The sequence below is a fragment of the Cherax quadricarinatus genome, chromosome 50, assembly GCF_038502225.1.
Source record: "Cherax quadricarinatus isolate ZL_2023a chromosome 50, ASM3850222v1, whole genome shotgun sequence".
NCBI lineage: Eukaryota > Metazoa > Arthropoda > Malacostraca > Decapoda > Parastacidae > Cherax > Cherax quadricarinatus.
In genome coordinates, this window is record NC_091341.1 from 7605884 (window position 1) to 7633815 (window position 27932).

At 39.8% G+C, this 27932-nt stretch overlaps 1 long non-coding RNA gene across 1 annotated transcript in view; it reads right to left on the reverse strand.

Annotated features, from left to right (window-relative positions):
* Positions 1-27932, reverse strand: part of LOC138854127 (uncharacterized) — a 102344-nt gene that overhangs the window by 61654 nt on the left and 12758 nt on the right. Inside the window, exons 2-3 of the long non-coding RNA XR_011393336.1 lie at positions 27652-27713; positions 27093-27287 (exon numbers count right to left, since the gene is read on the reverse strand). This is a non-coding gene — a long non-coding RNA (uncharacterized lncRNA). The remainder of the gene's footprint in view (positions 1-27092; positions 27288-27651; positions 27714-27932) is intronic.

Below are 27932 nucleotides of genomic sequence, written 5' to 3' on the forward strand. Positions count from 1 at the left end.
CTACTGGTCTGCCACTACAGATACCTATGGCTACACCTGAATATGGGGATGAGTTTGTCATTTCTCCCAATACACACAACTACAACAGTCAGACGGACACCACACAGGTAACCTCCCTGGAAATGGGAGATGAGTCAGATGCACAGGACCTACCTGCAATGAATGATGAAACAGAGAACACTAATGTAACCATGGTACCTGTTAAGGTGATAGGTGTTAAAGAAAGCACTAACCCAGAAGTGCCATCCTCCGGAGAGGCATTGGATTCGCCTGACCTTCCTCATATTATAACAACTTTCCAGAAAAAAATTGAGCATCTTGAACAGATCCTGACAAGTTTAATAAATATATGTAATCAGGATGATGCTCTTGAGCATGGTGATGATGTCAAAAGTGCAGCAATCTCCGTTCAGCTTCCAGCAATTTGTGAGAAAGAAGCCCATAACTCTTGCCTTCAAGACTTGCCTTGGAACTGGCTGCCAATATGCCAAAAAATGCTTAAAAATAAAGGTCCTGAAGATAAAGACGTACAAACTATGCTATTTGCTCTTAAGTATCTGCACACTGTAGCCACAGCATAATAGTTTTACCATCTTATGAGCAAGAGATTGTAATAACTCACTACAATGGATACATTACAAATCTTTTCATGGAACATTGCTTCCATCAGGAAGCGGTTGCCTGACTTACATCATATTAGTGCAACCAAGAATATTGATGTCATCCGTTTGCAGGAATGTAGATTGAAAGATGGAGCACCTCCACCAAACTTGCCTGGATATGCAGCTTATAACCTAAGGTCAACCAACTGTTGTGTGATGTATGTCAGAAAGAGCTTGCCACATTCACTCCTTTCCTTGCAGAGTCGAGTTAACATGCAGTATCATGGTGTCAAAGTACATGCAGGCGATTTTTCCATAAACATTTTTAATCTCTATGCCCCAGCGAACCAGCTTCGACCTGATGCTTTACCAGATCGCATCAATAGTGAACCTACCATCATTCTTGGAGATTTTAATGCCAGACATAAGAATATTGGTGGGTCTATAACAAACACCAATGGAACTAAACTAGTGAGATTGCTAAATGAGCATGATAATGTTCGAATTGTGGGCACTACTGAGCCTACTCACATATATGGTGGCATACTAGATCTGTGTCTTGGATTTAATACATCATATACGATGCATGACTCTGTCATAGTTGATGATCTTCTATCTGATCACTTCCCAAGACTAACAACTGTCAATCTTGATCACATCTCCAGCAATCAAGAAGCTAAATACAGAAGGAGGAAACTTATTCTCAAACCAGAACACAGAGACAACTTTATTAACCACTTGGATAAATGGTATAAGAATTACGAGCCCATTGGCACACAAAAATTTAATGATGATTTAATTACCACTATTGAGAGTGTTCTCACAGATCAAGTGGGCAGGAATAGGAAACAAAAACCCTCCACTATAAATAACAATAAAAACCAATGTAAATACTATAATGATCCACAGCTGCGCAATCTAACACATGCAGCTAGGAGGATTGGTAAAGCATACCGTGAATGTAGAACCCCAGACCTGCTCAGAACGTTCCAAGCTGCACTAACAAATGCAAGGAATAGAAAGGAAGAACTTAGGCAACAGGAATGGGAACAGTTTGTTAGTGGATTAAATAGGTTCACCCCTTTGAGTTTGGCTTGGAAAGGTATAAATAAAATAACCAGGAAAAAGACTGGCAATGTTGCTCATCCCTTTCCTCTTGAAAAAGCAAATGACCTCATAAATGACTGGTCCAAAACATCCAGGCATGAAAGCCTTCCATCTCATATTAGAAAAAATTTAGAGAGTACTTCTGAAGAAATGTTGAAACTGATTAATTTTATGAGCCAAAATATTGATGAGAGTGATTGCCTCTTTACCGAGTATGAATTAGATAATGCATTAACCAAAGGTCGATCAACTGCTCCTGGAGAGGATGGTATAACCTATGATATTCTCAGAACTCTAAGGCACGTGCATGATAACCCTTTGTTGGCACTGTATAATCTCAGTTACATTGAGGGCGTTCTTCCTACTTCCTGGACCAATAGTCTCATTGTGCCTATCCCTAAGCCCCAACAGCCTGATACATTTAGGCCGATCTCCTTAACTAGTTGTCTTTGTAAAACTTTTGAAAGAATGATGCTTAACAGACTGTACTAAAGAATCAGACACCAACTTTCCCCCTACCTCTATGGGTTCATGAAAGGTAAAAGTGTGCAGAACTGTATTTCCACCTTTCTCACTGCACACACCTCTACTAGTTTTACCACTTTTCTTGATCTAAAATCTGCATTTGATATTGCGAACAGAACCGTTATACTACATGAACTAGCCAAAATGAATATTGGTGGTAGCTTACTCTGCTGGATAATAGGATACCTGTCAAATAGAGTATCCTCTGTCCTTTACCAAGGCTTCAGAAGTGATTCTAAAGAAATGTCTTTAGGTACACCGCAGGGAGGAGTTCTTAGTCCCATGCTATTTAATATTCTGATTAATGCTCTCCTAAATGCTCTACCTGCCTCACCTAAACATATAGCTATAAGCTATGCTTATGATATCATGATCCATACAACAGGGCATAAGAAGATGAATACCATTCTTAATGAAGTTCAAGCAATTTGTAATCGACTAGGCCTCATAATATCTTCCTCTAAAACTAAGATATTAACAAGCAAACGACATCCCCCACCCATCTATTTGCAGGGTGAAATCATTAGCTACGTTAAAACTTACAGATATCTTGGTGTAGATGTACCCTTTAACAAATCCACTATACCACAACTAAACAAGAAATGTAAAGCTAGGCTAAATGCTCTCAAAGCTGTTGCTGGCTACAATCCCAACTATGGTGCAAATGTGAGAATCGTGAGAATGATGTACATAGCCTATGTTAGGTCCTTAATTGATTATGCTGCTCCCATGTTGATATTAGCTAGAGAAAGTTCTCTCCGACCCTTGGAGTTAATGCAAAATGAAGCTCTCAGGATTATTCTTGGCTGTCCCAGATCTACAAAAGTTCTTAACATGAGGAAGGAGCTTGGTATTTCTAGTATCAGTGAAAGGATTGTTGAAATTAACACTGTACTCGGTATTAGAATGTTGAGAAACGAACCAGACACTGTCACAGTGAATCTTACCAAGTGTCTAGAGGTAAATACACACAGATCTAAATGGATTGTGAAAACGTGCAATTGCATTAAGTTTTATAACCTACATGAACTGTATCACTGCAGGCAACAAGAGCATTTCACCCCTCCATGGAAGATGTGTTCATTTAATATCACATACCTACAAGTCCCTCCCAAGAAGCTCATTGCTAGTAATCCCTTCCTTAAATTTCTTGTTAGAGCAACTGCTCAAGAAGAAATTTCTCACCTAGCTGGTAGTAATAAGTTATCACAAGTTATATACACTGATGGATCTAAACAGGAGTCTTCTGGCAGGGCTGCATCTGCTCTTGTTGCCACCTCCCTAGTTAAGAACGATAATAAATTTGTTGAGTTAGGCATAAGAATTAACAACTGGGCGTCTACACTGCAAACTGAATTGTTTGCAATCCTAATGGCGCTAAAGCTAACCTATGACACTGAGCTTGACTCTATCATCATTACTGATTCTATGTCATCATTGAAGGCTCTTGACTCATATAATGACTCCAACAACATGCTCATTGGGGAAGCCAGGTATAGATACTCAAAAATTAGGGACAAAGGAATTAATGAACAATTGCTATGGATCCCATCACACATTGGATTACTCCTTCATGATAAAGTTGATATGTTAGCCAAGAAGAGTATCGAGAAGGAGAATGTAGAATATAACTTTGGTATAACTGTGTCTAGCATTAGGAATAATATTAGGAGAGAAGTAAATAATGAAAATGATTGTTATAGGAATGCAGTTAGAAGCCTGAGTAGATCTATAACCCACTATGATAACATGAACGTAGATAAGTATGTTTATGGAGCAACTTGCAATGTGAACAGGCTTGGTTACAAGTACTTCTGGCAGTTTGGGAGACACACAGATGATGATCAAACTAAATGTAAATTATGTGATCAGGCATATGGTCACTCTCTTGAACACTATGTGCTTAATTGTCCACTTATTGAGGAATACAGAGACAGACAGTATAATAACCTAGGTGACATGTCAAGATATCTTATTAATGAAAATAAGATACCAGATATACTAAGCAAATTTCCTAAATTTGCTTGTAACAGATAAGTGAACTATAGATATGTAGATATAAATCCATATGTATTCCTGTTAACCCTTTGGGGCCTAGTTCCTAGGCCTTTTGTGTATCCATATGCTCTCGCGCTACCGTCCACAGGATGGATATGGGGTGCACAATAAACTAGCCACTTCGGTGGCAAAATCTAAAAAAAAAATCTGACTGATGTTGTAGTGGCCAGACTTAGGCTTGGTTACAAGTACTGACTGATGTTGTAGTGACCAGGCTTAGGCTTGGTTACAAGTACTGACTGATGTTGTAGTGGCCAGACTTAGGCTTGGTTACAAGTACTTCTGGCAGTTTGGGAGACACACAGATGATGATCAAACTAAATGTAAATTATGTGATCAGGCATATGGTCACTGTCTTGAACACTATGTGCTTAATTGTCCACTTATTGAGGAATACAGAGACAGACAGTATAATAACCTATGTGACATGTCAAGATATCTTATTAATGAAAATAAGATACCAGATATACTAAGCAAATTTCCTAAATTTGCTTGTAACAGATAAGTGAACTATAGATAAGTAGATATAAATCCATATGTATTCCTGTTAACCCTTTGGGGCCTAGTTCCTAGGCTTATACCTTGACAACAACCTGAATTTCAGCACCCATATCCAGCATATAACCAAAAATGTATCCAAAACGGTTGGGATCCTCTCCAAGATACGATACTACGTGCCGCAAAATGCCCTTCTCACACTATACCACTCACTTATTTATCCATACCTCACCTATGCTATTTGTGCTTGGGGATCAACTGCAGCAACACACCTAAAGCCAATAATAACCCAACAAAAAGCTGCAGTAAGAATAATCACTAAATCCCATTCCTGGCAACACACCCCCCCACTCTTCATAGACCTAAACTTACTCCCTGTTCAGTACATCCACACTTACTACTGTGCAATCTACATCTACAGGGCCTTAAACTCTAATATCAACCTTGACCTAAAACGCTTTCTTGATAGTTGTGACAGAACCCACAGGCATAACACCAGACACAAACATCTCTACGACATTCCCCGTGTCCGACTAAACCTTTACAAAAATTCAATGTATGTCAAAGGCCCTAAAATCTGGAATGCCCTACCTGAGAACTCTAGAATTGCAGACACATTCATCACCTTCAAAACTACCATTAGAAAACATCTTATCTCCCTGATACACCCCGTCAACTAACTACACGAATACCACCTGGTGGTTCACACTTACACTCACTCACTCATTTGACCATAAACAGAAATATTAATCTCAATCTTAAAATAATGAATCCTGTGATACTCCAATACTGTGCCAAAACAAAAGCATTCACATTGCTAAACTCACAAACTAGTATTTAGTCACTTAGCCATAATACCAACTTACCTTACTAAGTCTGCCCGAAATGCCTAGCGTTCTAGTGGTACACTCTGTAATCACTATTTTACAACATGTAAACCACACAATAACCAAATTTCTGTAAAATCAACATTGTAATCCTTATAGAGAATAAACTTTGAATTTGAATTTGAATTTTGTGTATCCATATGCTCTTGCGCTACCGTCCACAGGATGGATATGGGGTGCACAATAAACTAGCCACTTCGGTGACAAAATCTAAAATCTAATCTTGTTTTCTTGAGCCCTTTGCCTTCTATACTTTTACCATGCTTTAACACACTTGGCTTTGGCCTCTTTACACCTCCAGTTAAACCATGGGCTCACTTTGATCTTAGCAGTTTTTCTGTAACCCTTTGGTATGAACATCTCTGCCTCCCTGCACTTGGTGGTCACTAGTTCCATCATTTCATTTACTGTCTTTCCCTCTAGTTCTCTTTACTACTGCACTTCATGCAGCAATCTTCATACCCATGTACTCCTTTTTTTTTGAAGTTTGGCTTCTCTTGTCCTGCTGCTGCTACATTCTCCACTGTTAACTCTACAAGATATTCAAAACTCAGAACGTTGTGATCACTAGCGCCAAGGGGTCTTTCGTGGGTGATATCCAGTACGTCTGTATGTACTATTCAAGGTGACTATGAGATCCAGCCTTGCTGCAACGTCTTCTTCCCTGGTTGTATCCCTAACATGTTGGTGCATAAAATTCCAACATCTGAGTCCTCCATGTGGCTCTAGGTTTTTCAAGTCTATGATTGAAATTCCCCACCGAGTAATTTTGTCCTACCCATTATTATAATAAAAAAGAAGCACTAAATCACAAGGGTTATACAGCACAGCAGGGCAGGAAAGGATGCAGGGGTATTGGGTAGCAAGAGGGAGAGGGATGATAGGTTATGGAGTGCAGGGGTAGAGGGTAACAAGAGTTTGAGGTAGAAAGGGTTGAGGGGAGTGCTAGAGGCATCATCAGTGTGTAGTAAAACAGTGGCTGTCAAAAGGTTGATGAGAGAGTCTGGATTAAAGGAGGTTCCATCAGCAAGAAGGGAAGGTAAAGAAAAGGCAGCAGAGCAGAGACATTGGAGGTATGTATTGTCCTACCCATATGAGCCCTCCTGACCACTTCAGCTAGTGTACTCATCATTGCTCTCTTGCAGTCATCATACCCTTATATTGGCCTTCTGCTGTTCAGTGGGGGGTTATACATCACTGCCATCACCTTTGGACCCCCAAATCTGAAGTGTTCCTACAATGAAGTCCTGCGTTTCCTTCGTCCATTCCTCCCACTGGTTTTTGATGAGCAGTACTTCTCTGTTCTGTTTTTCATCAGGATCTGATATCCAGTTGAAAAGATTGCATGTCATCATCCCTGTAAGTTTGGACTTAGTGCTATGATGTCTGAGGATGCATCAATAATTCTTTCTTGCCACTCCTCACTCTTGTTATTCTATCTGCATTAGTGTACCATACCTTTAGCCTCTTGCTAGTACTCTATTTTTGGAGGTGGAAGAGGATGGTGCAGGCTGGGTGGGTTATTTGGGAGGTGGAAGAGGATGGTGCAGGCTGGGTGGGTTATTTGGGAGGTGGAAGAGGATGGTGCAGGCTGGGTGGGTTATTTGGGAGGTGGAAGAGGATTGTGCAGGCTGGGTGGGTTATTTGGGAGGTGGAAGAGGATTGTGCAGGCTGGGTGGGTTATTTGGGAGGTGGAAGAGGATGGTGCAGGCTGGGTGGGTTATTTGGGAGGTGGAAGAGGATGGTGCAGGCTGGGTGGGTTATTTGGGAGGTGGAAGAGGATGGTGCAGGCTGGGTGGGTTATTTGGGAGGTGGAAGAGGATAGTGCAGGCTGGGTGGGTTATTTGGGAGGTGGAAGAGGATGGTGCAGGCTGGGTGGGTTATTTGGGAGGTGGAAGAGGATGGTGCAGGCTGGGTGGGTTATTTGGGAAGTGGAAGAGGATGGTGCAGGCTGGGTGGATTATTTGGGAGGTGGAAGAGGATGGTGCAGGCTGGGTGGGTTATTTGGGAAGTGGAAGAGGATGGTGCAGGCTGGGTGGATTATTTGGGAGGTGGAAGAGGATGGTGCAGGCTGGGTGGGTTATTTGGGAGGTGGAAGAGGATGGTGCAGGCTGGGTGGGTTATCTGGGAGGTGGAAGAGGATGGTGCAGGCTGGGTGGGTTATTTGGGAGGTGGAAGAGGATGGTGCAGGCTGGGTGGGTTATTTGGGAGGTGGAAGAGGATGGTGCAGGCTGGGTGGGTTATTTGGGAGGTGGAAGAGGATGGTGCAGGCTGGGTGGGTTATTTGGGAGGTGGAAGAGGATGGTGCAGGCTGGGTGGGTTATTTGGGAGGTGGAAGAGGATGGTGCAGGCTGGGTGGGTTATTTGGGAGGTGGAAGAGGATGGTGCAGGCTGGGTGGGTTATTTGGGAGGTGGAAGAGGATGGTGCAGGCTGGGTGGGTTATTTGGGAGGTGGAAGAGGATGGTGCAGGCTGGGTGGGTTATTTGGGAGGTGGAAGAGGATGGTGCAGGCTGGGTGGGTTATTTGGGAGGTGGAAGAGGATGGTGCAGGCTGGGTGGGTTATTTGGGAGGTGGAAGAGGATGGTGCAGGCTGGGTGGGTTATTTGGGAGGTGGAAGAGGATGGTGCAGGCTGGGTGGGTTATTTGGGAGGTGGAAGAGGATGGTGCAGGCTGGGTGGGTTATTTGGGAGGTGGAAGAGGATGGTGCAGGCTGGGTGGGTTATTTGGGAGGTGGAAGAGGATGGTGCAGGCTGGGTGGGTTATGGGAAGCTACTGTCATTGTAAAATTAGTGCCGGGGGGGAGGGGGGGGAACAGCAGCAGCTATGAAGTGCGGTTTGTTTCTGGTTGTGTTCAAGTCTATTGTTGCCTGTCCTGTCTCCTTCCATTGTTGCCTGTCCTGTCTCCTTCCATTGTTGCCTGTCCTGCCTCCTTCCATTGTTGCCTGTCCTGTCTCCTTCCATTGTTGCCTGTCCTGTCTCCTTCCATTGTTGCCTGTCCTGTCTCCTTCCATTGTTGCCTGTCCTGTCTCCTTCCATTGTTGCCTGTCCTGTCTCCTTCCATTGTTGCCTGTCCTGTCTCCTTCCATTGTTGCCTGTCCTGTCTCCTTCCATTGTTTGTCTTTTTGTGTTCTAACTCGACTGATATACCTTTACCTTTGATATACCTTTGAAGAATTTCGAGAGTATATCTACTCTCGAAATTGGTGCTTGTCTGGTCAACCAGGCTGTTGCTGCTGGAGGCCCGCTGTCCCACATATCCATCACAGCCTGGTTGATCTGGCACCTGGTGAAGATACTTGTCTAGTTTCCTCTTCAAGGCTTCAACACTTGTTCCAGCAGTGTTTCTGATATCTTCTGGTAAGATGTTGAAAAGTCTGGGACCCCGGATGTTGATACAGTGTTCCCTTATTGTCCCCACCGCACCCCTACTCCTCACTGTGTTTATTTTACACTTCCTCCCATATCTCTCACTCCAGTATGTTATGGCAGTGTGCAGATTTGGGACCAAGCCCTCGAGTACCTTCCAGGTATATATTATCATGTACCTCTCTCTCCTCCGCTCCAATGAGTACAGGTTCAAGACTTGCAGGCGTTCCCAGTAGTTTAGGTGCTTTACTGGCTCAATATGAACCGTAAACGATCTCTGTATTTGTTCCAGCCCCGATATTTCTCCTGCCCTGAACGGGGCCGTCAGCACTGAGCAATATTCTAAGTGAGGGAGCACTAGCGATTTGAAGAGTGTCACCATCGGCATTATTTCCCTTGTTTTGAAAGTTCTCAATACCCACCCCGTCATCTTCCTGGCTGTCGTGATCTTTGTCTTGTTATGGTCTTTAAAAGAAGGTCCGCTGACATAATTATTCCTAGGTCTTTTACATGTTCCGTTCTATTTGGTGACAGTCTTGAGTTTTGCATATAGTGTTCCTTTTGAGTTCTTCACTCTTTCCATACCTAAGCAGCTGGAACTTATCACCATTGAACGTCATGTTGTTTTCCACTGCCCACTGGAAAACCCTGACTTTCATGCTTATTTTAGTGTCATCTACAAATGATACAAAAGTGTGCCAGATGTTTTTGTCTATGTCTGCTATGAGGATGAGGAACAGCAGAGGTGCCAGGACAGTGACTTGGGGCATTGAGCTTTTGACCTCGCTTTTGACCTCACTACTACTTTTTGTGTTGTGTGTTAGGAAACCGAAAATCCATCGGCCCGGTGGCCCAAGCTCCCGCTTCACACACGGAGGGTCCGGGTTCGATTCCAGGCGGGTGGAAACATTTTGACATGTTTCCTTACACCTGTTGTCCTGTTCACCTAGCAGCAAATAGGTACCTGGGTGTTAGTAGACTGGTGTGGGTCACATCCTGAGGGACAAGATTAAGGACCCCAATGGAAATAAGTTACAGTCTTCGATGACGCACTGACTTTCTTGGGTTATCCTGGGTGGCTAACCCTCCGGGGTTAAAAATCCGAACGAAATCTTATCTTATCTGCCTACCTTCCCCTTAATGCCCATGGCCTTCATTCTGTGTGCTATCACTATGATCGCATTTGTCAAAATCCTTTGCAAAATCTGTGTAAATCACATCTGCGTTTTGGTCGTCTTCCAGTGCCTCCGTAATTCTGTCATAATTCAAATTCAAATTCAAATTCTAAGTTTATTCTCTATAAGGATTACAATGCTGAGTTTACAGAAATTTGGTTATTGTTTGGTTTACATGTAGTAAAATTGTGATTACAGAGTGTACCACTAGAACGCTTAGCATGGCTAGGCATTTCGGGCATACTTAGTTTTATTCTTAATTGTAAAATATTACAAATTATGAGGTAAGTTGGTCTTATGGCTAAGTGACTAAATACTAGTTTATGAGTTTAGCAATGTGAATGCTTTTGTTTTGGCACAGTATATAGTTTCAGTATTGGAGTATCACAGGATTCATTATTTTAAGACTGAGATTAATATTTCTGTTTATGGTCAAATGAGTGAGCGAGTGTAAGTGTGAACCACCAGGTGGTATTCGTGTAGTTAGTTGACGGGGTGTATCAGGGAGATAAGATGTTTTCTAATGGTAGTTTTGAAGGTGATGAATGTGTCTGCAGTTCTAGAGTTCTCAGGTAGGGTATTCCAGATTTTAGGGCCTTTGACATACATTGAATTTTTGTAAAGGTTTAGTCGGACACGGGGAATGTCGTAGAGATGTTTGTGTCTGGTGTTATGCCTGTGGGTTCTGTCACAACTATCAAGAAAGCGTTTTAGGTCAAGGTTGATATTAGAGTTTAAGGCCCTGTAGATATAGATTGCACAGTAGTAAGTGTGGATGTACTGAACTGGGAGTAAGTTTAGATCTTTGAAGAGTGGGGGGGTGTGCTGCCAGGGATGGGATTTAGTGATTATTCTTACTGCAGCTTTTTGTTGGGTTATTATTGGCTTTAGGTGTGTTGCTGCAGTTGATCCCCAAGCACAAATAGCATAGGTGAGGTATGGATAAATAAGTGAGTGGTATAGTGTGACAAGGGCATTTTGCGGCACGTAGTATCGTATCTTGGAGAGGATCCCAACCGTTTTGGATACTTTTTTGGCTATATGCTGGATATGGGTGCTGAAATTCAGGTTGTTGTCAAGGTATAAGCCTAGGAATTTTCCCCCATTATTTCTGGTAATTAGAGTGTTGTCAATCTTAATGTTAATTTGTGCATCTCCTGCTCTGCTACCAAACATAATATAGTAAGTTTTGTCAGTGTTAAGCGTAAGTTTATTGGCTGTCATCCAAGTCGATATTTTAATCAGCTCCTCATTCACAATGGTGTTGAGGGTGGCAAGATTAGGGTGAGAGATGACATAAGTCGTGTCATCAGCAAAGAGAATGGGTTTCAGGTGTTGGGATACGTTTGGAAGGTCATTGATGTATATGAGGAAGAGCAGGGGACCAAGGACACTTCCCTGCGGAACTCCAGTATCAAGTGGCCGTGTTGCTGATGCTGTGTCTTTAATGGTGACGTACTGATACCTATTAGTAATGTAAGATTTGAAATAAGCAAGCGCATGGCCTCTTATACCGTAGTGGTCAAGTTTGTGGAGTAGGATTTTGTGGTTTACTGTGTCAAAAGCTTTTCTTAGGTCAATAAAAATTCCTAGTGGATATTCCTTATTTTCCAATGCTGTGTAAAGCAGATCTAGCATTTTTATGATTGCATCATTAGTGCTTTTATTTTTCCTGAATCCAAACTGGCAGGGGTTGAGTATGTTTTGAGCCGTTATAAATGAATACAGTCTCTGGTACACGAGTTTCTCAAAGATTTTGGATAGCAATGGTAAGTTAGATATTGGCCTATAGTTGTTTAAGTCTGTAGGGTCACCACCTTTATGTATTGGTGTAACCCTTGCCATCTTGAGTAGTTTCGGGAAGGTGCTAGTCTCTATTGACTTGTTAAAAAGTAATGAAATAGCATGCGAAAGGACATGGGCCGCTCGCTTGTACAGTAATGGTGGGACATGAGACAGATTCCCCGAGTTATTTTTAAGTGACTTTATGATCCCAATGACTTCCGTGGGCTCAGATGGTGCAAGATAGAAGGAATTAGGGAAATTACCATCTAGGTAGTCCCCGGCATGGGCATTGGTATGTGGGATTTTACTGGCGAGATTAGATCCTATGTTTGAGAAGAAGTCGTTTATCTTGTTAGCTGTGTCAGTGGGATGTAGTGGTGTTTCATTAGGTTTAGTTAGGACAATATTCTTGGTTTTTCTCAGTTTGTGGGTCCCTAGAATCTGAGAGAGTGTTTTCCAGGTCTTTTTTATATCTCCTCTAGTGTCTGTGAATCTACTGGAGTAGAGTTTGGCTTTTTTTATTACTTTGGTGAGAGCTGATGAATAGTGTTTAAGAGTATCTTTGTGTATTAAGCCCTGTCTATATTGCTTTTCATATTGGTGTTTCTTGTCTATGGATTTCAGAATGGTGCAGGTTAGCCATGGGCAACCAAGCCGTTTGTTTGTGATCTGTTTTGTTTTTATAGGACAATGTTTGTTGTATAGTCTAAGTAATTTGTTAAGAAAGATGTCTGTCCAGTCATCAATACCATTGGCCTTGGAGAATTCTGTAGGCCAATCAACAGTCTCTAGGTCAGCTGTGAACTTCCTTACTGAGGCCTCGTCATGGAGTCTAAATGAGACTTTGTTGTATTCAAGTGGTGGTTTACTAATGTTTGTCAGGAGGAAGGTAGGGCAGTGGTCTGTAGTGCTATCTGTGATTATCCCTGATTTAAGGGGGGCTAGTATATTGGTCCATATGTGGTCTATTATGGTTGCACTTGTCTCAGTGAGCCTGGTTGGTTTAGTTATTGTTGGTATGAGAAGTGTGTTGTTCATATTGTTGATGAAATCAGTTACAGGCTGATCATCTAGTAAGCCAAGGTTGATATTGAAGTCTCCAGCTAAGAGAAGGTGGTGCTTATTCATTTGTCTGTTTGTTATTAGTGACTTTAATTTCTCACAGAAATTTGGGATGTTTGTGTGAGGTATCCGGTAGATGGCACCGATTGTTATAGACGTCTTAAGGTTTTTTACAGTAAAATTAGCAAAAATGTATTCCCCATATTCATCACTAAAGCAAGTGGTGCTAAGACAAGATAATTGGTTAGAGTAATAGATTGCAATACCACCCCCAACTTGGTTTGTTCTGCAGTTGTGAATTGCTGTGTATCCTGGTAGAGGGTAGATATCTATTGTGTCCTGCTTAAGCCAGGTCTCAGTAAGAATAATGCAGGAGAAGGGTGTCTTTAGTGATTCAAGGAGTGCTAGGAGGTCATCATAGTGTTTGCTTAAGGACCTGATGTTGTAGTTAAGTACTGATAGACTTTTAGCATTGTTTAGGATAGTAGTGGCTTGTGATGCTGTGTAATAAAGGCAGTTACTTTCCAATAGGTTTTGATTGGATGTCAGATTATGGAGGTTTAGATCAGGGTCAACGTGATCAATCATCTTCTAGGTTTAAAATTATGGTTATTTATATCCTGAGTTGTGTGTTGAGTTCTACTACTGATATCTGTAGTGGTTGGAAGTTTGGACAAGTATATAGCTAGAGTATTTTGGTCATGTAGGGTATAGTCACTACTACACATAATGAAGTTGATGTTGTCTGTGTGTTGTGCTGGAATGAACTAAAGTACAACTAGGTATAAACTAGTAATATAAAAATACAAATTAAAAATAGAACAAGACTCTCACTTGTAATTGCACTAAGGTCTAATAATGACTTTTGTGGAGTCTATGTTTTGAGCTAGAGTGAGCTAAAGTACAATAGGTTTAATCTAATATAAAAGTACAAATTAAAAATAGCACTAGTCTCTCACTAGTAATTGCACTATGGTCTAATATAGTGAAATTGGTATTGACTATGTCTTGAGGTAGAATGAGCTATGGTACAACTGAATTTAATCTAATAATATAAAAATACAAATTAAAAGTAGCACCAGTCTCTCACTAGTAATTGCACTATGGTCTAATATAGTGAATTTGGTATTGACTATGTATTGAGCTAGAAAGAGCTATAGTACAACAACTTTAGTCTAATAATATAAAAATACAAATTACAAATAGCACCAGTCTCTCACTAGTAATTGCACTATGGTCTAGTATAGTGAATTTGGTATTGATTATGTATTGAGCTAGAATGAGCTAGAGCAAAACTGTGATTAATCTAATAATATAATAAAGGAACAAGACTCTCAATTGTAATTGCACTAAGGTCTTATGTAAGTTGTTTACAAGAATTAGAGTATAATTAGATTTAAATTGACAGGATAAAATACACAAATTAAGGTAGCAAGATAATAATAAAAAAAAAAGAATTGATAAAAATAAAAATGGCAATGACTTGGTTATAATATGCTAGTAAGATGGTAGACATGATGATATAAAAGTTGTAGTTGAAAATACTAGGTTAAAAAAGCATGGAATAAAAATGGTCAGTAAAAGAAGTTTACAATAAGTTTGATCAATATAGTGTTGTTAAAACTAACTAGATGACACAACCTACCAGTGTTGTTATAACTAGATGACACAACATACCAGTGTTGTTATAACTAACTAGATGACACAACCTACCAGTGTTGTTATACCTAACTAGATGACACAACCTACCACTGTTGTTATAACTAACTAGATGACACAACCTACCAGGGTTGTTATAACTAGATGACACAACCTACCAGTGTTGTTATAACTAGATGACACAACCTACCAGTGTTGTTATACCTAACTAGATGAAACAACCTACCACTGTTGTTATAACTAACTAGATGACACAACCTACCAGTGTTGTTATAACTAACTAGTTGACACAACCTACCACTGTTGTTATAACTAACTAGATGACACAACCTACCACTGTTGTTATAACTAACTAGATGACACAACCTACCAGTGTTATTATAACTAACTAGATGACACAACCTACCAGTGTTGTTGTAACTAACTAGATGACACAACCTACCACTGTTGTTATAACTAACTAGATGACACAACCTACCAGTGTTGTTATACCTAACTAGATGACACAACCTACCACTGTTGTTATAACTAACTAGATGACACAACCTACCACTGTTGTTATAACTAACTAGATGACACAACCTACCACTGTTATACTTAACTAGATGACACAACCTACCAGTGTTGTTATAACTAACTAGATGACACAACCTACCAGTGTTGTAACTAACTAGATGACACAACCTACCACTGTTGTTATAACTCACTAGATGACACAACCTACCACTGTTGTTATAACTAGATGACACAACCTACCACTGTTGTTATAACTAACTAGATGACACAACCTACAACTGTTGTTATAACTAACTAGATGACACAATCTACCAGTGTTGTTATGACTAACTAGATGACACAACCTACCAGTGTTGTTGTAACTAACTAGATAACACAACCTACCAGTGTTGTTATAACTAGATGACACAACCTACCACTGTTGTTATAACTAACTAGATGACACAACCTACCAGTGTTGTTGTAACTAGATGACACAACCTACCACTGTTGTTATACCTAACTAGATGACACAACCTACCACTGTTGTTATACCTAACTAGATGACACAACCTACCACTGTTGTTATAACTAACTAGATGACACAACCTACCACTGTTGTTATAACTAACTAGATGACACAACCTACCAGTGTTGTTATACCTAACTAGATGACACAACCTACCACTGTTGTTATAACTAACTAGATGACACAACCTACCAGTGTTGTTATAACTAACTAGATGACACAACCTACCACAGTTGTTATAACTAATTAGATGACACAACCTACCAGTGTTGTTGTAAATAGATGACACAACCTACCACTGTTGTTTTACCTAACTAGATGACACAACCTACCAGTGTTGTTATAACTAACTAGATGACACAACCTACCAGTGTTGTTATAACTAACTAGATGACACAACCTACCAGTGTTGTTATAACTAACTAGATGACACAACCTACCAGTGTTGTTATAACTAACTAGATGACACAACCTACCAGTGGACTCAAAGTTATAATAAACAAATGCCAATGAACATTTAATTTGTAAATTGTAATTTAATTTGTAATTTGTTTACTGTAACTTTTACCACTGAATATATCATTGCTTAGTTAATCTTAAGTTAAATTTAATCCTGTCCATAATGCTCTGCATACAAGGGACTTTTGGCATGTACACCCAATCACTATATTTCTTTGTACAACTATGTATCATGTCCAAATAAAAAATAAATAAATAAATAACTAAATTACTTAGGTACGACATACAGAAAAACGATATTCATTAATGAAAATTATTATTATCAAGAAAAATGTTTAATTCATAGGAGTCATTTAGGATTGTACAGCAGAGATGGGAAAGATGGTGAGGAAAGTATGTGGTGAAAGATGGTGAGGAAAGTATGTGGTGAAAGATGGTGAGGAAAGTATGTGGTGAAAGATGGTAAGGAAAGTATGTGGTGAAAGATGGTGAGGAAAGTATGTGGTGAAAGATGGTGAGGAGAGTATGTGGTGAAAGATGGTGAGGAAAGTATGTGGTGAAAGATGGTGAGGAAAGTATGTGGTGAAAGATGGTGAGGAAAGTATGTGGTGAAAGATGGTGAGGAAAGTATGTGGTGAAAGATGGTGAGGAAAGTATGTGGTGAAAGATGGTGAGGAAAGTATGTGGTGAAAGATGATGAGGAGAGTATGTGGTGAAAGATGGTGAGGAAAGTATGTGGTGAAAGATGGTGAGGAAAGTATGTGGTGAAAGATGGCGAGGAAAGTATGTGGTGAAAGATGGTGAGGAAAGTATGTGGTGAAAGTTGGTGAGGAAAGTATGTGGTGAAAGATGGTGAGGAAAGTATGTGGTGAAAGATGGTGAGGAAAGTATGTGGTGAAAGATGGTGAGGAAATTATGTGGTGAAAGATGGTGAGGAAAGTATGTGGTGAAAGATGGTGAGGAAAGTATGTGGTGAAAAATGGTGAGAAAAGTATATGATGAAAGATGGTGAGGAAAGTATGTGGTGAAAGATGGCGAGGAAAGTATGTGGTGAAAGATGGTGAGGAAAGTATGTGGTGAAAGATGGCGAGGAAAGTATGTGGTGAAAGATGGTTAGGAAAGTATGTGGTGAAAAATGGTGAGGAAAGTATGTGGTGAAAGATGGTGAGGAAAGTATGTGGTGAAAAATGGTGAGGAAAGTATGTGGTGAAAAATGGTGAGGAAAGTATATGGTGAAAGATGGTGAGGAAAGTATGTGGTGAAAGATGGTGAGGAAAGTATGTGGTGAAAGATGGTTAGGAAAGTATGTGGTGAAAGATGGTGAGGAAAGTATGTGGTGAAAGATGGTTAGGAAAATATGTGGTGAAAGATGGTGAGGAAAGTATGTGGTGAAAGATGGTGAGGAAAGTATGTGGTGAAAGATGGTGAGGAAAGTATGTGGTGAAAGATGGTTAGGAAAGTATGTGGTGAAAGATGGTGAGGAAAGTATGTGGTGAAAGATGGTTAGGAAAGTATGTGGTGAAAGATGGTGAGGAAAGTATATGGTGAAAGATGGTGAGGAAAGTATGTGGTGAAAGATGGTTAGGAAAGTATGTGGTGAAAGATGGTTAGGAAAGTATGTGGTGAAAGATGGTGAGGAAAGTATGTGGTGAAAGATGGTTAGGAAAGTATGTGGTGAAAGATGGTGAGGAAAGTATGTGGTGAAAGATGGTGAGGAAAGTATGTGGTGAAAGATGGTTAGGAAAATATGTGGTGAAAGATGGTGAGGAAAGTATGTGGTGAAAGATGGTGAGGAAAGTATGTGGTGAAAGATGGTGAGGAAAGTATGTGGTGAAAAATGGTGAGGAAAGTATATGGTGAAAGATGGTGAGGAAAGTATGTGGTGAAAGATGGTGAGGAAAGTATGTGGTGAAAGATGGTTAGGAAAGTATGTGGTGAAAGATGGTGAGGAAAGTATGTGGTGAAAGATGGTTAGGAAAATATGTGGTGAAAGATGGTGAGGAAAGTATGTGGTGAAAGATGGTGAGGAAAGTATGTGGTGAAAGATGGTGAGGAAAGTATGTGGTGAAAGATGGTTAGGAAAGTATGTGGTGAAAGATGGTGAGGAAAGTATGTGGTGAAAGATGGTTAGGAAAGTATGTGGTGAAAGATGGTGAGGAAAGTATATGGTGAAAGATGGTGAGGAAAGTATGTGGTGAAAGATGGTTAGGAAAGTATGTGGTGAAAGATGGTTAGGAAAGTATGTGGTGAAAGATGGTGAGGAAAGTATGTGGTGAAAGATGGTTAGGAAAATATGTGGTGAAAGATGGTGAGGAAAGTATGTGGTGAAAGATGGTGAGGAAAGTATGTGGTGAAAGATGGTTAGGAAAATATTTGGTGAAAGATGGTGAGGAAAGTATGTGGTGAAAGATGGTGAGGAAAGTATGTGGTGAAAGATGGTGAGGAAAGTATGTGGTGAAAGATGGTTAGGAAAGTACATTGGACCTCCCAGATATTGTAGTCATCGGATTTCGTAATATTCAGAAATCGTAACGTTTTTTCGTTAAAATACTGGCTCAGTGATCGTCACTGAGCTTGGTAATAGTCATTCGTCCTGAACGCATCCGCGTGGCAACAGCGGCCTGACACACCATTTACAGCCAGTGTGCCATTGTTTATGATCCAGAGAGCACGATCCCACACGTATATACGATACATTTCATATTTTCCATTCTTTTTAGTGCTTGCAACCGCTAAATAAGCCACCATGGGCCCAAAGAAAGCTTCTAGTACCAGCCCTTTGGTAAAGAAGGTGAGAAACACTATAGAATTCAAGAAAGACATCATTCCAAAATACGAAAGTGGAGTACGTGTGGCAAAGCTTGCCAGGTTTTATAACAAACCCCATACAACCATCACTTCCATCGTGGCCAAGAAAAAGAAAATCAAGGAAGCTGTTGTTGCGAAAGGTGCAAATATGCTCACAAAACAGAGATCACAAATACTTGAAGATGTGGAGACTTTGTTGTTGGTGTGGAAAAAGAAGAAACAATTATCAGGAGATAGTGTTATGCAGTCAATGATTTGTGAAAAGGCAAGGCAGTTGCATGCAGATCTCGTAAAGAAAACGTCTGGAACTAGTGCTGATGTTAGTGAATTTAAGGCCAGCAAAGTCTGGGTTGAGAGATTTAAAAAGCATAGTGGCATACACAGTGTGGTAAGGCATGGTGAGGCTGGAAGTTCTGACAAATATGTGGCTGAAAAATATGTTCAGGAATCCAAGGGGTACATAGAGGATGAACAATTCAAACTCCAACAAGTGTTCAATGTGACAAAACAGGTCTCTTTTGGAAGAAAATGCCAAAGAGGACCTACATCACGCAGGAGGAAAAGGCACTCCCAGGACACAAGCCTATGAAAGACAGGCTAACTCCCATGTTCTGTAATAATGCTAGTGGGGATTTCAAAGTGAAGCCTTTACTGGCATATCACTCTGAAAATCCCAGTGTTCAAGAAAAACAATGTCACCAAGAGTAACGTGTGCGATGAGGAAGGCAAACAGTAAGGCACAGGTCAAGAGGGACATTTTCCTTGATTAGTTCAATGAATTGTTTGGCCCCAGTATGAAGAAAATCATCCTGGAAAATAAATTGGAACTCAAGTGCCTCCTGGTAATGGACAATGCTCCTGCTCATCCTCCAGACTTGGAAGAGCAAATGGTGAAGAGTTTCATTTCATCACAGTGAAGTTCTTGCCACCTAATACCACTCCTCTCAACCAGCCCATGGACCAGCAGGTCATTTCAAACTTCAAAAAACTGTACACCAAAGCAATGTTTCAAAGGTGCTTTGATGTGACTTCAGACACTCAATTGACCTTTAAGTGCATAAATCTTATAGGTAAAGCTTGGGAGGGAGTGACTTCCAGGACTTTGAACTCTGCTTGGAGAAAATTGTTGCCAGAATGTGTTCAAGAGAGGGATTTTGAAGGGTTTGTGGCTGACCCTGAAGAGCCTATGGCAGTTGTGGAAAGTATTGTGGCATTGGAGAATTCCATGGGGTTGGATGCGAGTGGCCAGGATGTGGAAGAGTTGGTGGAGGACCACAATGAAGAGCTAACCACTGAAGAGCTGCAAGAGCTTCATCTGCAACAGCAACAGACCACAGCTCGGGAAATTGCTTCAGAGGAAGAGAAAGAGAGATGGAAGGTGCCTTCTTCAAAGATTAAGGACAAAGCTGTTATAGGCCGTATTGGCAACATGTACAATGACAATGTTGTGTCCCATTTTAGGGAAATTTTAAAGAAAAGCCAGATACAGAGCTCTCTGGAACAATTTTTTGAGTGACAGGGGTCCAATGGCTCTCAAGCTGGTCCTAGTGACATTAAAAAACAAAGAAGGGAAGTAACCCCAGAAAAGGACTTGGTACCTGAAGTCTTTATGGAAGGGGGTTCCCCTTCCAAACAATAGTAATTCCTCCATCCTCTCCCCTCCTCCCGTCTTCCATACATCAACAAGTCTTCAATAAAGGTAAGCGTCATTTTATTACTGTTTTATTCTGCATGTCTCATTGTTTTCTGTGTAGGGAAATGTATATTTCATGTAAAAAATTATTTTTTTAATACTTTTGGGTGTCTGGAACAGATTAATTGGGTTTACATTATTTCTTATAGGGAAAATGAATTCGGATATCGTCAGATTCAGATTTAGTCACTCTCTCTGGAATGGATTAATTACGATAACCAGGGGTCAAAGATGGTGAGGAAAGTATGTGGTTAGAGATGGTGAGGAAAGTATGCAGTGAAAGATGGTGAAGTATGTGGTGAAAGATGGTGAGGAAAGTATGTGGTGAAAGACAGTGGTGGAGAGGTGGCAAAGTATGGTGCCAGTGATGAAGGACATCAGCAGAGTATGGTGGTAGTGATGAAGGACATCAGCAGAGTATGGTGGTAGTGATGAAGGACATCAGCAGAGTATGGTGGTGGGGTTTGAAGGACATCAGGTAAGGGAAGAATGCTAGCATAAAGTATGGTAGACTTAAGAAAAACAAAGAAAGGGGCCCTGCTTAGTGCTCCTCAGAAATATGATACAAAGTTCTATCAGACTGCAATAGAGCCTCTCCTCCCTTAGTGACGTACTCGTTTACCAACGACTTGGACTTACTACAGGCTCTCTGACCAGTATGCATAATTAAATAATGTATATTAGAGCTGATTTTTTCTATTCTGTTTATTACAATAAACAAGAGGAAGAAGTAGAAGTAGGTACAGCAGGGCCCACAAGGCTAAGAGAGAGTCTAGGATGCAGAAAGTTGAGAGGTGGTGTCAGAAGCTGAGACTGGGCCCCTGCAACCACATATACACGAGTACATAAAGTGAGCACAGGTCAACAGACCTCCTGCTGTGCCTTCTTATGTCAAAATAACCAGCTCAGAGTAATATTTAACCCTTTGACTGTTTTGATCATATACAGTGGACCCCCGGTTAACGATATTTTTTCTCTCCAGAAGTATGTTCAGGTGCCAGTACTGACCGAATTTGTTCCCGTAAGGAATATTGTGAAGTAGATTAGTCCATTTCAGACCCCCAAACATACACGTACAAACGCACTTACATAAATACACTTACATAATTGGTCGCATTCGGAGGTGATCGTTATGCGGGGGTCCACTGTATATATGTCTTATGAGCCAGTGTTTTTTGCGTACAGTAGGGCCCACTATACGGCAGGTTAGGTTCCAGGCTACTGCCGTAAAGCGGAAATTGCCGTAAAGTGGAACACCCTTTTTTTCCACTTATAAATGCTAGATAACAAGTTGACATTAACATATATTAAGTTAGCAATAGAACTAGATATTAAAAACAATAAAAAGGTAAAATACACATATAGTACACTCATTACTTACCTTAAAATATTTATAGTCTTAATCTAGGGTGAGACAAGTAGTATTTATTGTAAGAAATCAAGTGTGGTATGTATGGTAGCCAGCCAGGCTACCATACCAGGCCAACCCACCCACACATATTCTATGACATTTAGCTCTTTCAGGGTCGCCAGGCCCTCTCTGAGACTTGTTCTCAGGGTCGCCAAATTTAAAAAAAATATAATTTTTTCTTATGAAAAGATAGAGAATCTTTTCCCGATCATAATGACACCAAAAGTATGAAATTTGATGGAAAACTTACGGAATTATGCTCTTGCGAAGTTAGCGGTCTCGACGATGTTTACACATCGGCGATTTTGCCCACTTTGAGCTCTATTTTTGGCTAATTCCAGTGTACTAGTCCACAAATATCATAACTATTTTGCTAGAATTCCATTTTTTTTATCGAATGAGTCCAAGAAACCACCCATTTACTGATTTCAACTATCCAGTACAGTGGTCAGAATTTAGCAATTATACCAATGTCACACAAATTTCAAAAGACGCCAATTTCCAAATAGGGTCCAGAATAAACAAGAAAGACATTCCTGGCACTAAAATAACATTTCCTCTGTTCATTAGTCACGTCCCCATGCCCCTCTTACATTCTTTTGCTTTCCATTTTGAATTTTTATTCTCACAAAAAATAGAAGAATTACTGTTATGCAGACTACTGTACTAGTGTAGAAATGGTATAAATAATATCGACGCACTTGTGAAAGAATATTAGACTCACCAGTTGACGTGTATTGGACGCTTAGCATGATTTGTTTACTTTTGAACTTTGGTAAAAATCGAACATTTCTGCTACTTTGAGCTCAATTTCAAGGTACTTTTGATTGTAAAACCAGTCAAAATCATCTCAATTTCTGTAACATGTCTTCCATTCTATAAAATGAGACCAGGAAAACTAGAATACAACAATAAATACCATACGAAAATACAGTGCAAAGTCGCTGTTTTAATCCAAAAACACGGACAAATTTGTTTTTTCCTCATTACGCACTGTGTGCTGCAGGATTTTTTTTATACTGTGCACACTAACCACATAGACCCATTCTTTCGTATGTAGGCCTACCAGCTTTCTCTCACTAGATTTGAGGGCGCTAGAATTTAGGCGTACTAGTACGTCAAAAACCCATGTGCGTAAGCCTTACTAGTATGGCTGAAACCCTGGAAGGGTTAAGCATCCCAGAACAATAAAATGCATATACAGTTCACTCATTACTTACCTTAAAATATTTGTAGTCTTAATGTAGGGTCAGAGGTGAATAAACAAAATAAAACGAATAAATGAGAGAGAGAGAGAGAGAGAGAGAGAGAGAGAGAGAGAGAGAGAGAGAGAGAGAATGAGTACATGAAAGAGGACACTCACGGAGTTATGTAAACAAACAGGCATATGCAAGTTTTGTAAATAAACCAGGTGAACACGTCTGGTTTGTATACAAGTTACATTGAATACAAGTTGTCTCTACGTTGATACGGAAGAATAAATAAAGAGGAACACTCCCATTCTCATGTAACACCATTTTTAGAAGAAATGACGCTCTGAGTGAAGGCATACAAATGGAATAATTTTCTAGAGTCATGCCCAGTAACACATTTTCTCTTATGTTGGACTAGAACAAATGTTATTCTTGCCGTCACTCGTACAAGCTGTCTGGCTACCGCATTTCATATATATATTTTTTTTTCAACAAGTCGGCTGTCTCCCACCGAGGTAGGGTGACCCAAAAAAGAAAGAAAATCCCCAAAAAGAAAATACTTTCATCATCATTCAACACTTTCACCACACTCACACATTATCACTGTTTTTGCAGAGGTGCTCAGAATACAACAGTTTAGAAGCATATACTTATAAAGATACACAACATATCCCTCCAAACTGCCAATATCCCAAAACCCCTCCTTTAAAGTGCAGGCATTGTACTTCCCATTTCCAGGACTCAAGTCCGACTATATGAAAATAACCGGTTTCCCTGAATCCCTTCACTAAATATTACCCTGCTCACACTCCAACAGATCGTCAGGTCCCAAGTATCATTCGTCTCCATTCACTCCTATCTAACACGCTCATGCACGCTTGCTGGAAGTCCAAGCTCCTCGCCCACAAAACCTCCTTTACGCCCTCTTTCCAACCCTTTCGAGGACGACCCCTACCCCTCCTTCCTTCCCTTATAGATTTATATGCTTTCCATGTCATTCTACTTTGATCCATTCTCTCTAAATGACCAAACCACCTCAACAACCCCTCTTCTGCCCTCTGACTAATGCTTTTATTAACTCCACACCTTCTCCTAATTTGCACACTCCGAATTTTCTGCATAATATTTACACCACACATTGCCCTTAGACAGGACATCTCCACTGCCTCCAACCGTCTCCTCGCTGCTGCATTTACCACCCAAGCTTCACATCCATATAAGAGTGTTGGTACTACTATACTTTCATACATTCCCTTCTTTGCCTCCATAGATAACGTTTTTTGACTCCACATATACCTCAACGCACCACTCACCTTTTTTCCCTCATCAATTCTATGATTAACCTCATCTTTCATAAATCCATCCGCCGACACGTCAACTCCCAAGTATCTGAAAACATTCACATCTTTCATACTCCTCCTCCCCAATTTGATATCCAATTTTTCTTTATCTAAATCATTTCCAATTTTTCTTTATCTAAATCATTTGATACCCTCATCACCTTACTCTTTTCTATGTTCACTTTCAACTTTCTACCTTTACATACATTCTCAAACTCATCCACTAACCTTTGCAATTTTTCTTTAGAATCTCCCACAAGCACAGTATCATCAGCAAAAAGTAACTGTGTCAATTCCCATTTTGAATTTGATTCCCCATAATTTAACCCCACCCCTCTCCCGAACACCCTAGCATTTACTTCTTTTCAACCCCATCTATAAATATATTAAACAACCATGGTGACATTACACATCCCTGTCTAAGACCTACTTTTACCGGGAAGTATTCTCCCTCTCTTCTACACACCCTAACCTGAGCCTCACTATCCTCATAAAAACTCTTAACAGCATTTAGTAACTTACCACCTATTCCATATACTTGCAACATCTGCCACATTGCTCCTCTATCCACTCTATCATATGCCTTTTCTAAATCCATAAATGCAATAAAAACTTCCCTACCTTTATCTAAATACTGTTCACATATATGTTTATTTATTCTACTGTGGGGTGTATTTATCATCTTTATATGTTATGTATCATGTTTATTATATAATTTTGAAAAAATATTATAGATGGATTAATGAAAATGCGTATATTAATGCAATATACGACATTTAATGAGGCTCGGTGATTATTATTGAGTATTATTATTATTATCATTACTAATATGGCATCTCGAGACACGAGACACTTACTGACTTCAATGTGTACATGCACACCAGCACAGTGTGTAAGTTTATTTAGGTACAGGTATACATAAGTATAATTATCAGAGTATATATAAAACATGAAACTTTTAAAAACACTTGAAATTTTGGCGTTTCCAAACATAATGGAGAGACTTAGTGCTTACAGAGCTCACGGAGAATGTAAACAAACCGGGTGGGGCTCGGTGACCGTATCAGAAAATCAGGTGGGGGAGCCATATAGAGTTTTGGTCATAATTTGAAATGACCGTAACAGCGGAACGTGAGAAGCAGGGCCCTACTGTATTTATACTCCAAAATTCTAGCGCCGTCAAATCAAGCGGGAGAAAGCTGGAAGCCCCACATATGAGAAAATGGGTCTGTGTGGTCAGTGTGCACAGTATAAAAAAATCTTGTAGCACTCAGTGCACAATGAGAAAAAAAACTCGGTCCTTATTTTTGGATTAAAATGCCAAATTTGAGGCGCATTTTCATATAGTATTTTTGGTTGTATTCTCGTTTTCTTGGTCTCACTTGACAGAATGGAAAACTTTTTATAGAAACAGAGATGATTGTGATTGGTTTCATGATGAAAAGTATCTTGAAATTGAGCTCAAAATGGCGGAAATGTTCGATTTTTCCTGCTGTTCAAGAGTAAACAAATGATGTCATTGTCCAATAAGTGTCCAATTAGCCATTCTAATACACAGTCATGAATGAGTTGACATTATTTATTCAATTATTACAATAATGCAGTAGTCTGCATAACAGTAAATCCTCTATTTTTTGTGTGAATAAAAATTCAAAATAGAAAGCAAGAGTAATATAAGAGAGGCCCTGAGATGTGATTAATGAACAGAGAAAATGCTATTTTAGTGCCAGGAATGTCTGCATTATTCATTCTGGACCCTGTTTTGAAACTGGCATCTTTTGTAATTTGCGTGAAATTTGCCAAATTGCCAATTTCTGACCACTTTAATGGGTAGTTAAAATCAGTAAATGGGCAGTTTCGTGTACTCAATCGATAGAACAAATGGAGTTCTAAAGAAATTACTATGAATTTGGTCGACTGGAACAATGGAATTGGCTGAAAATAGGGCTCAAAGTGGGCGAAATCGCCAATGTGTAAACATCACCGAGATTGCTAACTTTGTGAGAGTGTAATTCCATGAGTTTTCCATCAAATTTCATAGTTTTGGTGTCATTAACATCGGGAAAAAATTCTCTATCAATTCATAAGATTTTTCTTTTCAAAAATTTTGCGACACAGAGAGAGACTTTAGGATCTGGGGTCGCGACAGTCAAAGGGTTAATAAGATAGAATTAAAAATAATTTGGTGCTTGACCTGACTGATCACATGTGAGCAGATTTATACAATATGTAGTAAACAGATAGATATAGGGACACAACACATACATAACTTCACACAAAGTAAAACTGCATAAAGAAATAGGATTCTATGCAGAAATATTGTACATATTTCAGACAAAAAATGATGTCACACTTACATTTCTACCACAAAAAAAATCATTACTGTATACTGTACTGTATTGGTACTCTCACTTCAAGTGTGCAAAGGATAAAACTCACATTTCTGCTAAGTTGAGCAAGTCTGAGTATGTCCTCTGGTTGATGTACTGGATGAGGGCACCAAGCGATATTGTGCCCATCTGGCCTCCCATGGACCCCACAGAGTCCATGGTGCCTGCACCGCTGCCACTCTCCAATGGGATTGGGGTTGGCGTGGGCGCCATTTTGACTCGTTTGATGCGACACGTTTGTTACCTGTTGGTTACAGAAAAGTAATACAAGCATGGTAAAACTGACCTTATCTTCTTGTACTTCACATAGTAATGTTCTCCAGTATGGACTTATTTACTCCCTCCAGTACATCAAAATACTATGGCACTGTTTTTGGCTTTAACCCTTAAATGGTCCAAACATATATATACGTTTTTTCAACATCTGAAAGTATGTAAAAAAATGTAGATCTTCTTTTTTGTTTTACATTTGAAAACGTGTAAAAAAACTTATCTACTTTTTTTTTTGTTGTATTTGAAAATATGTAAAAAAAAGTAGATCTACTTTTGTAGCAATACGAATTTGAACGTCGATCTCTTTGGACCGTTTAAGGGTTAAACTTCCTTACCTGTAGCAGAAGGTGCACATCATATCTGCTTATATTAAGAGTTGTAAGTGGACAAGATCTTTCTGGAAATAGAGAAACACACTTTTACAATGCATAATAATAATAATATTAAACCCACAAGGGTCATACAGGATAACATGAGATTAGATTGTTGCAAATATTACAAAATATAATGATGCAAAAAATGACAATAATAATAATAATAATAATAATAATAATAATAATAATAATAATAATAATAGCAACTGAAATGCATTTTAAAAAGTTTTGTGGTCAAAAGA